Here is a 12,750-nt window from a genome sequence, read left to right as displayed (position 1 = left end):
ACCAGCACTTAACTGAGAACAGGACAGAGGGTCTCAGCCCTGAAAAGCTCAATACACCCTTACCAGTTTCCTAGTTCAAGTCCTTCATCGCACAGAGGAGGAAACCAAAGGGCTGACGGAGCCAGTGACTTCCCAAAGCCTGGGCTTCCACTCCCAGAGCTTTCCCACCAAACACAGGCCTGCGTGATCACCCACTGGAAATCCAAGAAAGGCCCCAGGTTAGCCTCAACTGTTCCAGATGGTCCTCTGGCTCCAAAACCTGCCAATGGAAAAATGAACTCCGGGTCCTGGATCTCATTCTGCTACACGAGGGCCCCCTCACTGTCTGCCTCCCGTAGCACGTCACCTGCTCACTCTCTGCTCCAGCCACATTGCCCCTGCCCTGTACCCAGTTGTTACAAGCTCGTTCCCACCTCCGGTGTTCGCAGTTGCTGTTCCCTCTGCTTGGAATTCCCTTCTCTCAGACATCCTCCACCTGGCTCGCTCTAAGTGTCTTAGAGCGAGCCAGGTGTCTTATCAGTGAGGCCGTCCAGACCTCTCACTGCACCCTTCTCCTTAGCGTTTATCACCGCTAGACATATCAAGTATGTTCACTGACTGTTTCCTCCCAATTCCCATGTCCCTACCTCCCACTAGAATGGAAGTTCCTTAAAGGCAGGGACTTTGTTGTTAACTGCTGTGCCCCTAGCACCCGGAGCAGTGCCTAGCAAGCCTGAGTATCTGCGAATGACATGGATAAAAGGACAAAATGGGAGCATCACACTCAGTACTTCCATGTCCCTAAGCATGACAGTGGGGAAGGCAGGCAGCTCCAGACCCGCGCGTGAGCACTGCCTGAACCCCGCGGCCAAAGAGCGCTGCCTGTCCCGGGCTCCTGGGCAGGCAGAGCTGGGACATCACGTGCCATCAAACTTCCCACACGTGCCAGCCAAGCCCAAGATGCCGGCAGCCGCTACGGTGCTGGCCTGGCCACAGAAAATGGAGTCTCTCCTCACAGGCACTTAATAAATGCTTGTGAGATACACACACATGCACTGAGTGAACAGCTAGTGTGCACAAGGCTGACACCTGCACTCCTAGAAGGCCCGTGTCAGCACTCCTAACAGCATATCATTCCAACAATGCTGGGAGGTGGTTTGACCAGTAATTCCATTTCTAGGAACCTACTGTCAGGATACATCCATACATGAAAGTTTTATTTGCAAAGATCTTCCTCCCAGAGACATAACATGGAAAATTACACCAAAAAAGCCAATTTCCAAGCTTAGACGGCCAGTTAAGTAAATCATAAAACAGCCACGGATATCCATGAAGACTTCATAATGACATGGAAAACGTTAGAATATTAAGTAAAAAAGGCTGGTTACAAAAGTGTACCTACAGTGTGACCACAACTATAATAAGTCATTGTATAAAGTACGAAGGAACTCACAAGACCGTGGAAACTGTTAGTCTGTCTCTTCTTTCAAATCTTCTGTAGTGCCTGAGTTTTCCATGAGCAAGAAAGAGTTCAAAATTCAAACTGATAGAACTTAAAATGCTGTCACCTGATACCTCATTCGAGTCGAGGGTGTGTAACTGCTTAAACCTCCCTCCCGTGACACCTGGTCACCTCCTCGCCCCTTTCTGCCTTCACCTGACCCTGCTTCTTCCTCTTCCTCCCGCTTGCCCCCAGCGCCTGGTACCCGCAGCCCTCCCCACCCTGCCCCAGCCCTGGCCCCGCTGCCATACCTGTCACTCCTCCCCCAGAAACCCCGCTCCCAGGCTGGGCTGCCCCACCTGACACTCCCCTGGCCCACGGACCCACGTTGTAGCCTGACTCCTCTGCCTCCCAGCTGTGTGACTGTGGGCAAGTTGCTGAACCTCTCTGAGACTCCATTTCCTTCTCAGCAAAATAAGGTTGACCCCAACTCACAGGGGTCTGAGGTTCAGGGAGTTAGACCCCCACCTCAGGGGGCCCTTCCTTCCATGGCTGAGGTTCAACATGCCAACAGCTGTGTCTCCAGCCCCTGCCACACGATGGGCCTCAACCTGCTGGCTCCACCCAGCCTTGGGAAGCGCTGCTTATGGCACGCCGATGCACAGGGAGAGATTTCTTAATCCTCCATTTGCATAAATCTGGACACCTGCCCTCTCCTGAAGGAAGCGGAAAATCAGGTTTGCTCTGGGTTCCTGGATCAAACCAGTGGTTTCTTGGCTGAAATTCCCATCCTCCCGTTGAAGCCTCCACCACTCCAGAAAACCCACAGCCCATCTCTCACAACGGACGCCCCAATTCAGCTCCCCAGCACTCATCCTTTCCGAGTCCCTGTTCCATCTTCCGAAGACGGTCCTGGCATGTTTAGCTGAGGTCCTGCTGACGGCTTACACCATCTTCTCCCATCCACACCACCACTCTCCCAGGCACCTGACTCGGTGCTTGGTTCCCCCGCTCTTTCAGCCACAGGGCTTTATGTGTTCTTCCTGCGTGAACACTCTGAGCTCACCCCCTATGATGCCACAGACATTTAATGAGCCCCAGCTGTGGCCAGGCTCCACGGCAGGTGCTGGGGTTCAGAGGTGAGGAAGAGGCTGTCTCAGAGAGAGATGCAGGAATAATCAAATCATCACCTTCCAGTGTGGGGAGTGCTTCTGTTAAGTCAGGTGTGTGCCACTGGCTGCTGGGGCTTTGTCTAGGGCGTGACCACAGCTCATCCTCGAGCCCATGCAAACAGCTTTTAAGGGGATTCTAATGGCAAAACTACACCTTGAAGGATGGAGTATCAAACGGCAAAATCAAATCACCCAACGTTTATCCCCAAACCTGCAGGGGCTCCTGCTGCCCCTTGTCCATCACCCACAGTCTGATTCCCGTCTAACCCTCCACACCCCAGACGCCTGGGTGCACGTGCTCCACGGGGCTGGGGAGACGGCCACGCAGCTGAGCTTACTTCACTTCCTCCATATGCTCTTCTCCACAAGCCTCGCCACCATGTGTCATATTCCTGAACAATGCCACTCACGGTGGTGTCCAGACTGGCAGCACTGTTATCAACCCAGGTGCCCGTTAGGAATGCGCAATCTCACGCCCGGCGCCAGGCCTACGGTATCCTGTTCGCCTGCACATTAAAGTCTGAGAGGTCCTGCTCGCCGACCCATTTCAACTCCCCCAGGCCTTCAGCTTTCCTCCTTTCACTCTGTTGCCAGCTGCCAACTCTTGGTGTCTTCAACATCCACGCAGTGAGCTGACACACCACCCCCAGGGGGTCCACCCCACAACGGCATCACTCTGGCCCCACCCTGCCCAGGGCAGCATGCATGGGTCACAGCCCTCTCCATCTGAGACCGGGGCTCCACCTGGGGACAAGTGCCATGCTACGGTCCTTCTGACAAGCTTACTGAGAGGGACAGATGGCAGGCAGTGACGGACCACCAGTACTTCCTGAGTAATCACCATGTGCCACTGGGAGAAGCCCCTGTCATCCTGGGATCTTCACCCAGCCTCGTGAGGCGGGGACGCCTGTCAGCCCCACTGTGGAAACGAGGACATCAAAACGCCAGGAGGCTCGCTGGGGTCACGGAGTTAGTGAGAGGGGGTCCGGAGACAGCCCCAGCTTACAACCTGCACCAAGAGATAACAGTGCACACCACAGGGCTCAGGAGGAGGTGGTACACCTATTTTAACGGGGAACAGTCCTTTGGCCAGACCTAGAAACGAGGGGGAAAGTCACAGAACAGTGGGAGAGGCAAGCAGGGGCCAGATCATGAAGCCCTTCAACGATGGACTAAATTGCTGAAACTAATGGGACAGCAGGAGCAGTGAAGCTTTTGGAGCAGGCTGGCCCCCAACGCCTAACCCCTTCCCTGACATCCACCCCCTCCCCTCACTCATGAACCTGATCCTTCACCACTTGAGACATGCTTCTCCGACCCTCCTGAACCAGCCAATGCAGTCAGAGCCCCCCAAGTTTGCTCGGCTCCATTGCCTGCCTTCCCCTCCCCTCCGCTCCCCTCCCCCTCCCCTCCCTCCCTCTCCCCTCCCCCTCCCCCTCCCTGCCCCTCCCCTCCCCTCCCCCCCACTCCCTTCCCCTCCCCTCCCCTCCCTTCCCCTCCCCTCCCTTCCCCTGCCCTCTCCAGGAGGAAGCCCAGCACCAGGGGACACCTCCACCAGCAGTTTTCTCCCAAGCGGCTCCTCCACAGCAAAACCCTATTAAAAGTCACGAAACAGGCCTCAACAAGGCCAGCTGCCAAGAACCCTTTCCCTCCCCTCCTTTGACGGGGCTCCCTTCCAAGCCCAGTCTTCCCACATCAAATCACCAGTTTCCACCATCATCTCCAAGAGGAGGCCGCGACTTGCCTCCTTACCCTTCAGCCCACATCCTGAGGAGGCCCAGCAGGGCCCTGGGGATGGAGCTGAGGAAGAGAAGGTCTCTGCCCTGGGGATGCTCACAAGGGGGGGCCCGACCCCGAACATGTACCCCTTTAATGGGGAAACGTTCTCAACCCCCCATATATTCATTCACCTGGACCTATATGGTAACTCTTAAGAAACTAAAGCCTTTCTTAGTCTTTGAAAATGTCTTTTAGTAGCAAATAGTCACTGCAACAAGGGAATCTGCCTTATGATCGAAAAAATTTAAGATTAACTTTGTATAAAACAGAAAACGTTAAAATTACAACACAAAAATTTTAAATTCCTGCATTATTTATAGACCAAAAACACTTTATTTGTGATACACACTTTGTCATACACAGATCTATTCTGGAGTCCAGCTACTCAACATGTGGTCTCTGGCCACAGTCTCAACACCACCTGGGGGGCCTGGTAGGGATGCAGAAGGCAGGGCCCACCCCCCAGGCCCCTCGAATCAGAATCTGCATGTTAGCACTAACGCGTGGGAAGTCCTGGCTTAGAGCATATCACCAGCAGGGTTAGGGGGAGAGACGGGGGAAAGCAACGCCGGAGGGAGCCAGGCGACATGGGACCCGCAGAGAAGAGGTGATCTTAGTGCTTCTGCAGGGAACACTTTCTGGCAACAACATGAAGCAGGTATAAATGTTAGGGACCCACTGGGGAGAGAGGCAAATGGGAGAAGTGTGTGAACCCACCCAGTTTTAGTGGGGGGAAGGAGGGGCAGGTTGGAGGAGGGGCTGAGGTGTGATGGGAGGGCTTTGTCCAGTGCAGCTGTAGGAGTGAAGGGAGACCCTGGGGTTTCTATGCTGGAAGACACGTCACTTACAGAGAGAACATTTTTAAGGAGGAAGGTGCAGAGCTCTGCTTTGGACATGCACATGCAGAAGAGGGACCTGGGGACACTCAGGGGGAGATGTTCAGATGTGATACACACACAGACATGACCAGGCTGGAGCAGACCTGTGAGCCCCTGATGATGGGATAAGGTGTGCTCACCCAGGAAGGCCTGCAGGACGACAGAACAGAGGGAAAAGGAGCCAGAGAGCAGAGGATGAGCCAGGGTGGGTGGGGAGGCAGGAGGGGAGCTGCATCACAGAAGCCCCAGCAGGGGGGCATCGGCACAAAGAGCAAATGGTCTGAGTGATGAAATGCCACTGACCTTGACAAGTGAGTGGTTCCTGGCCATCACAGCAAGGGCAGTGTTGCTCAAGGGGCAGGTGGGGAAGCCTGGGGACAATGGGCTGGGGGATGCAGGCGATAGATAAAGCTGAGACTGCTAGATAAATAAATGCCTAAACATCTCACCTGAGGTTGCAAGCCCCCTTTAATCAGAATTGTGTCCTTCGGTACACCCATGTTCATAGAAGCACTACTTGCAATAGCCAAAAGGTGGAAGCAACCTGGGCATCCATTGACAGATGACTGAATAACAAAATGTTGTATGTACGTTCAATGGAGCATTACTCAGCCTTAAAAAGGAAGAAAATTCTGACACATGTGACAACATGGATGAACCTGGAGGACATTATGCTAAGTGAAATAAGCCAATCACAAAACGGCAAGTACTGCATGATTCCAGTTATATGACGTACCTAGAGTAGACAAAATTATAGAGACAGAAAGTAGAGGGTGGCTGCCAGGGATGGGGTGGGGGGTCGGGGAGGGAATGGGGAGTTAGTATTCAGTGGGTAGAGTTTCAGTTTTGTAAGATGAAGAGAGTTCTGTGGATGCATGGTGGTGATGGTAGCACACAAGTGTGACTGTGCTTAATGCCACGGAACTGTATATACACTTAAAAATGGTTAAAATGGTAAGTTTTATGTTACGTGTATTTTACCACAAATAAAAAAAATATGTCTCTCTGGGACTTCCCTGGTGGCACAGTGGTTAAGAATCCACCTGCCAATGCAGGGGACATGGGTTCGAGCCCTGGTCCAGGAAGATCCCACATGCTGCAGAGCAACTAAGCCCTTGAGCCACAACTACTGAAGCCCACATGCCCTAGAGCCTGCGCGCCACAACTACTGAGCCTGCGTGCCACAACTACTGAGCACACATGCCACAACTACTGAAGCCTGCACGCCTAGAGCCCGTGCTCCACAACAAGAGAAGCCACCACATGAGAAGCTCGCCCACTGCAATGAAGAGTAGCCCCCGCTTGCCGCAACTAGAGAAAGCCCGCGCCCGGTAGCAAAGACCCAATGCAGCCAAAAAAAAACAAACAAAAAAAACCCTTAAAAAAACTGTCTTTCTTTCAGCATAGGTATAGAAAACCTGAACTTCTGGAATTGAATAGCATGTCTATGTCAAGAGAGGTGAGAGCCAATCTTTTTCTGCGACTGTAAACTATTCCGCCAGCAGGCTTGGCAGTGAAAGGAAGGGAGTGATGGGGCGGTGACCTAATGGTAAGGCCGGGCTGGGAGAAGGCTTTTTTTTTTTTTGGTGATGGGAGGACAGTTTTCAACTGGAAGTGGAGAGGTAAGCCAGAGCCAGAGACACTCATTTCTCAAACTGGAAGAAAGGAAGAAAGAGAAAATGAAGGAGGGAGGAGGAAAGGTGAGGAAGCTCCCTCCAGACGGCCCTGAGCATCCCAGGGCCACAGGTGGTGGGGTCATCTGGAGAGGGGAGGGCAACAGGTAGGAGACCCAGAGAGAGTGGAGAAGCTAGGCTGGCTGGCATGGGAGCAACAGGGAGGACAGAGGGCTGGTTGGGCAGCAAGGAGGGCCCAGCTGGCTGTAAAGCACAGAGCACACCATCTGGAACTATCACGAAGCCTGGGGCAGCGATCCTCAAAGGATGGTCCCCGGTCTCTGGACCAGCAGCATCACTGAGGAGCTTGTTAGAAATGCAAATTATGGGACTTCCCTGGCAGTCCAGTGGTTAAGACTCCGGGCTTCCACTGCAGGGGCCACAGGTTTGATCCCTGGTCGGGGAGCTAAAATCCCGCAGGCCATGTGGCCTGGCCAAAAAGTTTTAAAAAAGTGCTAAAAAAAAAAGAAATGCAAATTCTGAGGCCTCACCTGAGTCTGATTCAGACCCACTGACTCAGAAACTCTGCGGGTGGGGCATAGCAGCTTGTGTTTTAAAAGGCGATTCTGATGTGCTAAAGTTTGAGAAACAGTAGTACAGAATACAGAAACTCAATGGAAGGTATATATCATCTTCTTACATAAAAACGAAAAAAAAACAATCAGCCTAGCAGGGCTTCCCTGGTGGTGCAGTGGTTAAGAATCCACCTGCCAGTGCATGGGACATGGGTTTGAGCCCTGGTCCAGGAAGATCCCACATGCCGCGGAACAACTAAGCCTGTGCACCACAACTACTGAGCCTGTGCTCTAGAGCCCACGAGCCACAGCTACTGAGCCCGCATGCCACAACTACTGAAGTCCGCATGCCTAGAGCCCGAGATCCACAACAAGAGAAGCCACCGCAATGAGAAGCCCGAGCACAGCAACGAACACTCAATGCAGCCAAAAATAAATTAATCAAAAGAAAAATCAGCCTAGCAACTTCTACATAAAAGAGCAAGAAATGCACAACTATTAATACTTTGATGCCAATACAGCTTATTTCTACAGTTAGACAAATGCCAAAAGATGTTAACAAAATGATAGAAATATACAGTCTATTTAATAAACTTCCTTAGATGATATCTAGAAAACACACCCAAGATCTGGGGGCTGGAAACTATATGATTCAGGTACCAGTCCCTGCTCTGTGACTATCTGTGTGCCCTGAGCATGCCTCAGTTTCCCCACCTGTAAAGAGAGGGAGCTGGAAAAGATTCTTCTGAGGTCCTTTCCAGTTCAGACACTGTGTGACCCTCTCTGTCCTGTAAAAGGTGACCTCAAACTCAATGCTTTTACATAGCTATGCCTGGGTGGGGTGGGGGAGAACATTTTTAACCAGTAAACATAGTATCACAGTTAACCAGAAAAATTTCCAAAGTTCAGTAAGTGCTAGTATCTTGCATTCTAATAACTAGAAATTCTAACTGGCTTTTCCCTTAAAGCCACCAATGCCTGGACTTATAAAAACACTATACTGCACTGGACCATGTTCTTGAAGTCCACAGGACTAGGATGCCCCAGAAAATCTCTATACCTTCACATTTTCACCCTATAAAACAGGCATACCTCAGAGATACTGTGGGTTCCGTTCCAGAACACCGCAATAAAGCAAATATCGCAATAAAAAGAGTCACACACATTTTTTTGGTTTCCCAGTGCATATAAAAATTATGTTTGCACTATACTGTAGTTTATTAAGTGTATAACAGCATTATGTCTAAAAAACAATATACATACCTTAATTAAACATATTTTATTGCTAAAAAAAATGCTAACCATCATTTGAGCCTTCAGTGACTCATTACCTTTTGCCAGTAGAGTGTTTGAAATATTGCGAGAATTACCAAAAGGTGACACAGAGACCCGAAGTGAGCAAATGCTGTTGGAAAAATGGCACCAAGAGACCTGACTGATGCAGGGTTGCCATAAACCTTCAATGTAAAAAACACAGTATCTGCGAAGCCCAATACAATGAGGTATGCCTACACTTTTTAATCCAGGAAGGCAGAGTTCGTGTTTTTTGCTAGGCAGAAAATGAGTTAAGGAACTGGACTAATCAGACACCAGTGCCTGCCCCTGTGACCAAGTGTCAGGCATTCAATACTGCAACTCTAGGCTTCCTGATAAATGACCCTGTATTGGCCTTGTTACCAGACTCCCTAGATGCTGGTTTCCTGCCTGGTCTCTCTGCATCCAAGTCCTTCTCTGCACCTTCTAGTCATTCAATGCCCATCCTCTTGTGCCTGGGTCCCCAATGCCAGCTGCTTCCGTGCCTCTGCCAAAGACCAGCAACTCGGTTCTGATCTCAGAACTAGGGCTGGAAGAGGAACCTGGGTGTCTGCGCACGAAAGACAGGTGGAAGTGTGAGCGTGGCGGGGGCCGGGTGGGAAAGATTAGGTCTAGGGAAACTCTGGTCTCCAGCCATACCTCACTTACACACCCTGGCTCTTAAATTCCATTAAAATTGGGTCAGTAGGAAGCACAGCTGGCCTGTTTTCCCCCCTGTGCATGTATCACAAACCCCATCCCCCCTCCTCCATCCAGCCTGGGTTTGGAAGTGATGTTCCAGGCTCTCTCAGTCCCTGTGGCAGGAAGGAACAGGTGAGGGGAGGGCTGAAACAAAGTGGATGTAGCAGGAGAAAGGCTGGGAGGGGCACACCAAGGGAGGTGCAACCACAGAGAGGACCAAAGCCACTAATATGGGCCTGGCAGGCAATGCCAGGGAGATGAGTTTCGCTTTGTCCAGGCAGAAAATTCCTACTGCTAGAGGGTTTTCTAGGCTGATCCCCAGGCACTGATCTCCAACTTCAAAGTCACCTTTGGGTAGAGTGACCACATATCCTGATTTGTCCAGGATAGCCCAAGTTGAAGTTACTTGACTAGATGCAATTATTAACAGCTCCTCATTTATTCTCAAAACGTTCTGGTTTGGATTAGAAATTCTAGTTACCTTATTCTTGGGCCCCTCGGCCTAGGAAGTCAGAGTTGCATTTGGAGAAGGCACTCAGTGTCAGGAGGAACGTGCAGGCTGAGTCTTGCCCCTCACCAAATGTTCTGTTCTCCACTCTAGCGTCCCTGCCAAGCCATGGCCCGGCGTCCGCTTGTATTCCTGCAGAGACAGCAGCTCACTATCCCTGGAGGAAGCCTCTCTTTTGTGGGGAAAGCTGTGTTATTAAAAAAGAATATCAGGGTAGATGAACGAACAAAGAAGATGTGGTGTATATATACAATGGAACATTACTCAGCCATAAAAAAGAATAAAACCTTGCCATTTGTGGGAACACGGATCTAGAGGAGGGGTCCGCAACCCCCGGGTTGCAGACCGGTACTGGGCCGCCGCCTGTTAGGAACCAGGCAGCACAGAAGGAGGTGAGCAGTGGGTGAGCGAGGAAAGCTTCATCTGCCGCTCCCCACTGCTCCCCTTCGCTCCCCATCGCTCCCCTTCACTCCCCATCGCTCCCCATCCCTCCCCATCGCTCCCCACTGCTCCCCTTCGCTCCCCACCCCTCCGCATTGCTCCCCATCCCTCCTCATTGCTCGCATTACCGCCTGAACCATTCCCACTGCCATCCATGGAAAAACTGTCTTCCACGAAACCCGTCCCTGGTGCCAAAAAGGTTGGGGACCACTGAACTAGAGGGTATTATGCTAAGTGAGGTAAGCCAGACAGAGAAAGACAAATACTGTATGACTTCACTTACATGTGAAATCTAAAAAAACAGAAGAACAAATGAAACAAAACAGAAATAGACTCATAGATACAGAGGACAAACAGATGGTTGCAGGGGGTGGGGGGATAGGTTGGGCAAACTAGGTGAAGGGATTAAGAAGTACAAACTTCCAGTTATAAAATACATAAGCCACAGGGATGTAATATACAGCTTAAGGAATGTAGACCACACTATGTAATAACTTTGTATGGGGACAGATGGTTACTAGACTTATCGTGGTGATCATTTCATAATGTAGGCAAATGTCGAATCTCTACGTTGTTCACCTGAAACTGACATAATATTGTATGTCAACTATACTTCCAGTAAAAAATAAATGCATAAAAGTTAAAGTAGCAAGATTCAAATCTATATACAGCAAGATGGCAACTAAATAACAACATTCTGGGCTTCCCTGGTGGCACAGGGGTTAAGAATCCGCCTGCCAATGCAAGGGGACACAGGTTCGAGGCCTGGGCCAGGAAGATCCCACGTGCTGTGGAGCAACTAAGCCTGTGCGCCACAACTACTGAGCCTGCGTGCCACAACTACTGAAGCCCGCGTGCCTAGAGCCTGTGCTCCCCAACAAGAGAAGCCACTGCAATGAGAAGCCCGCGCACGGCAACGAAGAGTAGCCCCCACTCGCCGCAACTAGAGAAAGCCCGCGCGCAGCAACAAAGACCCAACGCAGCCAAAAATAAATTAAAAAAAACAAAAAAACCCAAAACATCCTTCTGCTGAAAGGAGTGGGAGTGGGGGAGACTAGACAACCTGCTGACTTTTTTCATTCAGCAAATGTTAACTGAGTGCATTTGATGTTTCAGTGGCATTGAAGACACATGGTGGGTTAAAACAGACTCAAACTGAGGAGAATTCTACCAAATAACTGGCCTGTATTCTCCAAAAATGTCAAGGTCACAAAAGACAAAGAAAGCCTGAGGAACTGCTCTAATTTAAAGGAGACTGAAGAGACATAAGCACATGCAACGCACGATCTGGGGTTTTCTTTGCTACAAAGGACACTACCAAGACAACTGGCAAAGCCTGTAGGTCTGTAGATTAGATAACAGTACTGTATCAATACTGATTTCTTGTTTAAAAAGTGTACCATGGTTATATAGGAGAATGTCATTGGTTTTAGGAAATACACTGAAGTATTTAGGGGGAAAGGAAGACTCTATAAATGATCCTCAAATGGTTTAGGAAAAAAATGTATACCCAGAGAGAAGAATAAAATAAATGTATAAAACGGTAACATTTGACAAATCTGGGTGAAGGGTATATGGGAGTTCTCTGTTCTATTCTTGGAACTTCTCTGTAAGTCTGAATTAGGTCAAAATAAAAAGTTAAAAGAAAAAAAATAAGTCTCAAAGAAAGTGTGTGTGTGGTGTGTGCATGTGTGTTTAAAGGAAGAGAGACCCTGATTTCACAGAGCTCACAGTGTAGCTGGGGAGACGGGTACTAATACAAATAATTACACTAATTAAGCACAAAATTGCAGCTGTGAAAAGTGCTGTAAAAGGAGAGAGACCTGGGGGCCAGAATGTGAGCGTTTACAGCAGGCAGTTTTACCCACAGCAGGAAGGCGAGGGGAGGCATCTACAATCATGCAGCCAAGGCCCAAAGAATGAGTTAACTGGGGAGGAGGGGAGGAAGGTTCCAGATTCTCACTGGCCCTGTGAGCAGAGACAGCATGGGGACCAAAGCATGTACACCAGGGCCTGCAGGAGATGCCAACATTAGTTTTGTCTTTTATTCTAAAAGCAAAAGGAAGCAGCTTTGAAAGACCCCCTCGGCTGCAGCAGAGAACAGGCTGGCATGTGGAGTCCTCCATGGTGGTGATGGTGGTGGGGAGAGCTGCTTCCAGGAAGAACACCATGCAGGATTTTTCCATTGCTCCCTGACACCTTAATTTTCTACAGCAACCATGTATGAATTTGATAACCAGACCTGGGGAGGGAATGGTGGGGGGAGCAAAGCGAGCAAGACCTGAGCTCACGCTGTCATTATCTCCACTCTAGGCCCACCAGTGGTTCGGGTCAAGGGATGGCTGACAGAGCTGGTTGCTGCCTCTCCC

At 50.3% G+C, this 12,750-nt stretch overlaps 1 protein-coding gene across 10 annotated transcripts in view; it reads right to left on the bottom strand.

Moving 5' to 3' along the window:
• PTPN3 (protein tyrosine phosphatase non-receptor type 3) overlaps positions 1-12,750 on the bottom strand; it is a 145,271-nt gene that overhangs the window by 91,762 nt on the left and 40,759 nt on the right. The window contains exon 2 of one of the 10 annotated variants that reach the window (XM_027105267.1): positions 9,914-10,127. The exons of 8 other annotated variants lie outside the window; for them this stretch is intronic. The gene's annotated coding sequence lies outside the window, so the exon portion shown is untranslated. Of the gene's footprint in view, positions 1-63; positions 1,617-9,913; positions 10,128-12,750 lie in introns of those variants that run through there. One more of the 10 variants, XM_027105271.1, reaches the window with a different exon arrangement.

The sequence above is a fragment of the Aethalodelphis obliquidens genome, unplaced genomic scaffold, assembly GCF_003676395.1.
Source record: "Aethalodelphis obliquidens isolate GAN/ISIS:26980383/991018 unplaced genomic scaffold, ASM367639v1 scaffold7, whole genome shotgun sequence".
Classification (NCBI taxonomy): domain Eukaryota; kingdom Metazoa; phylum Chordata; class Mammalia; order Artiodactyla; family Delphinidae; genus Aethalodelphis; species Aethalodelphis obliquidens.
The sequence above is the reverse complement of the archived record's forward strand: the minus strand, read 5'-3'. Positions and strand labels throughout refer to the sequence as shown.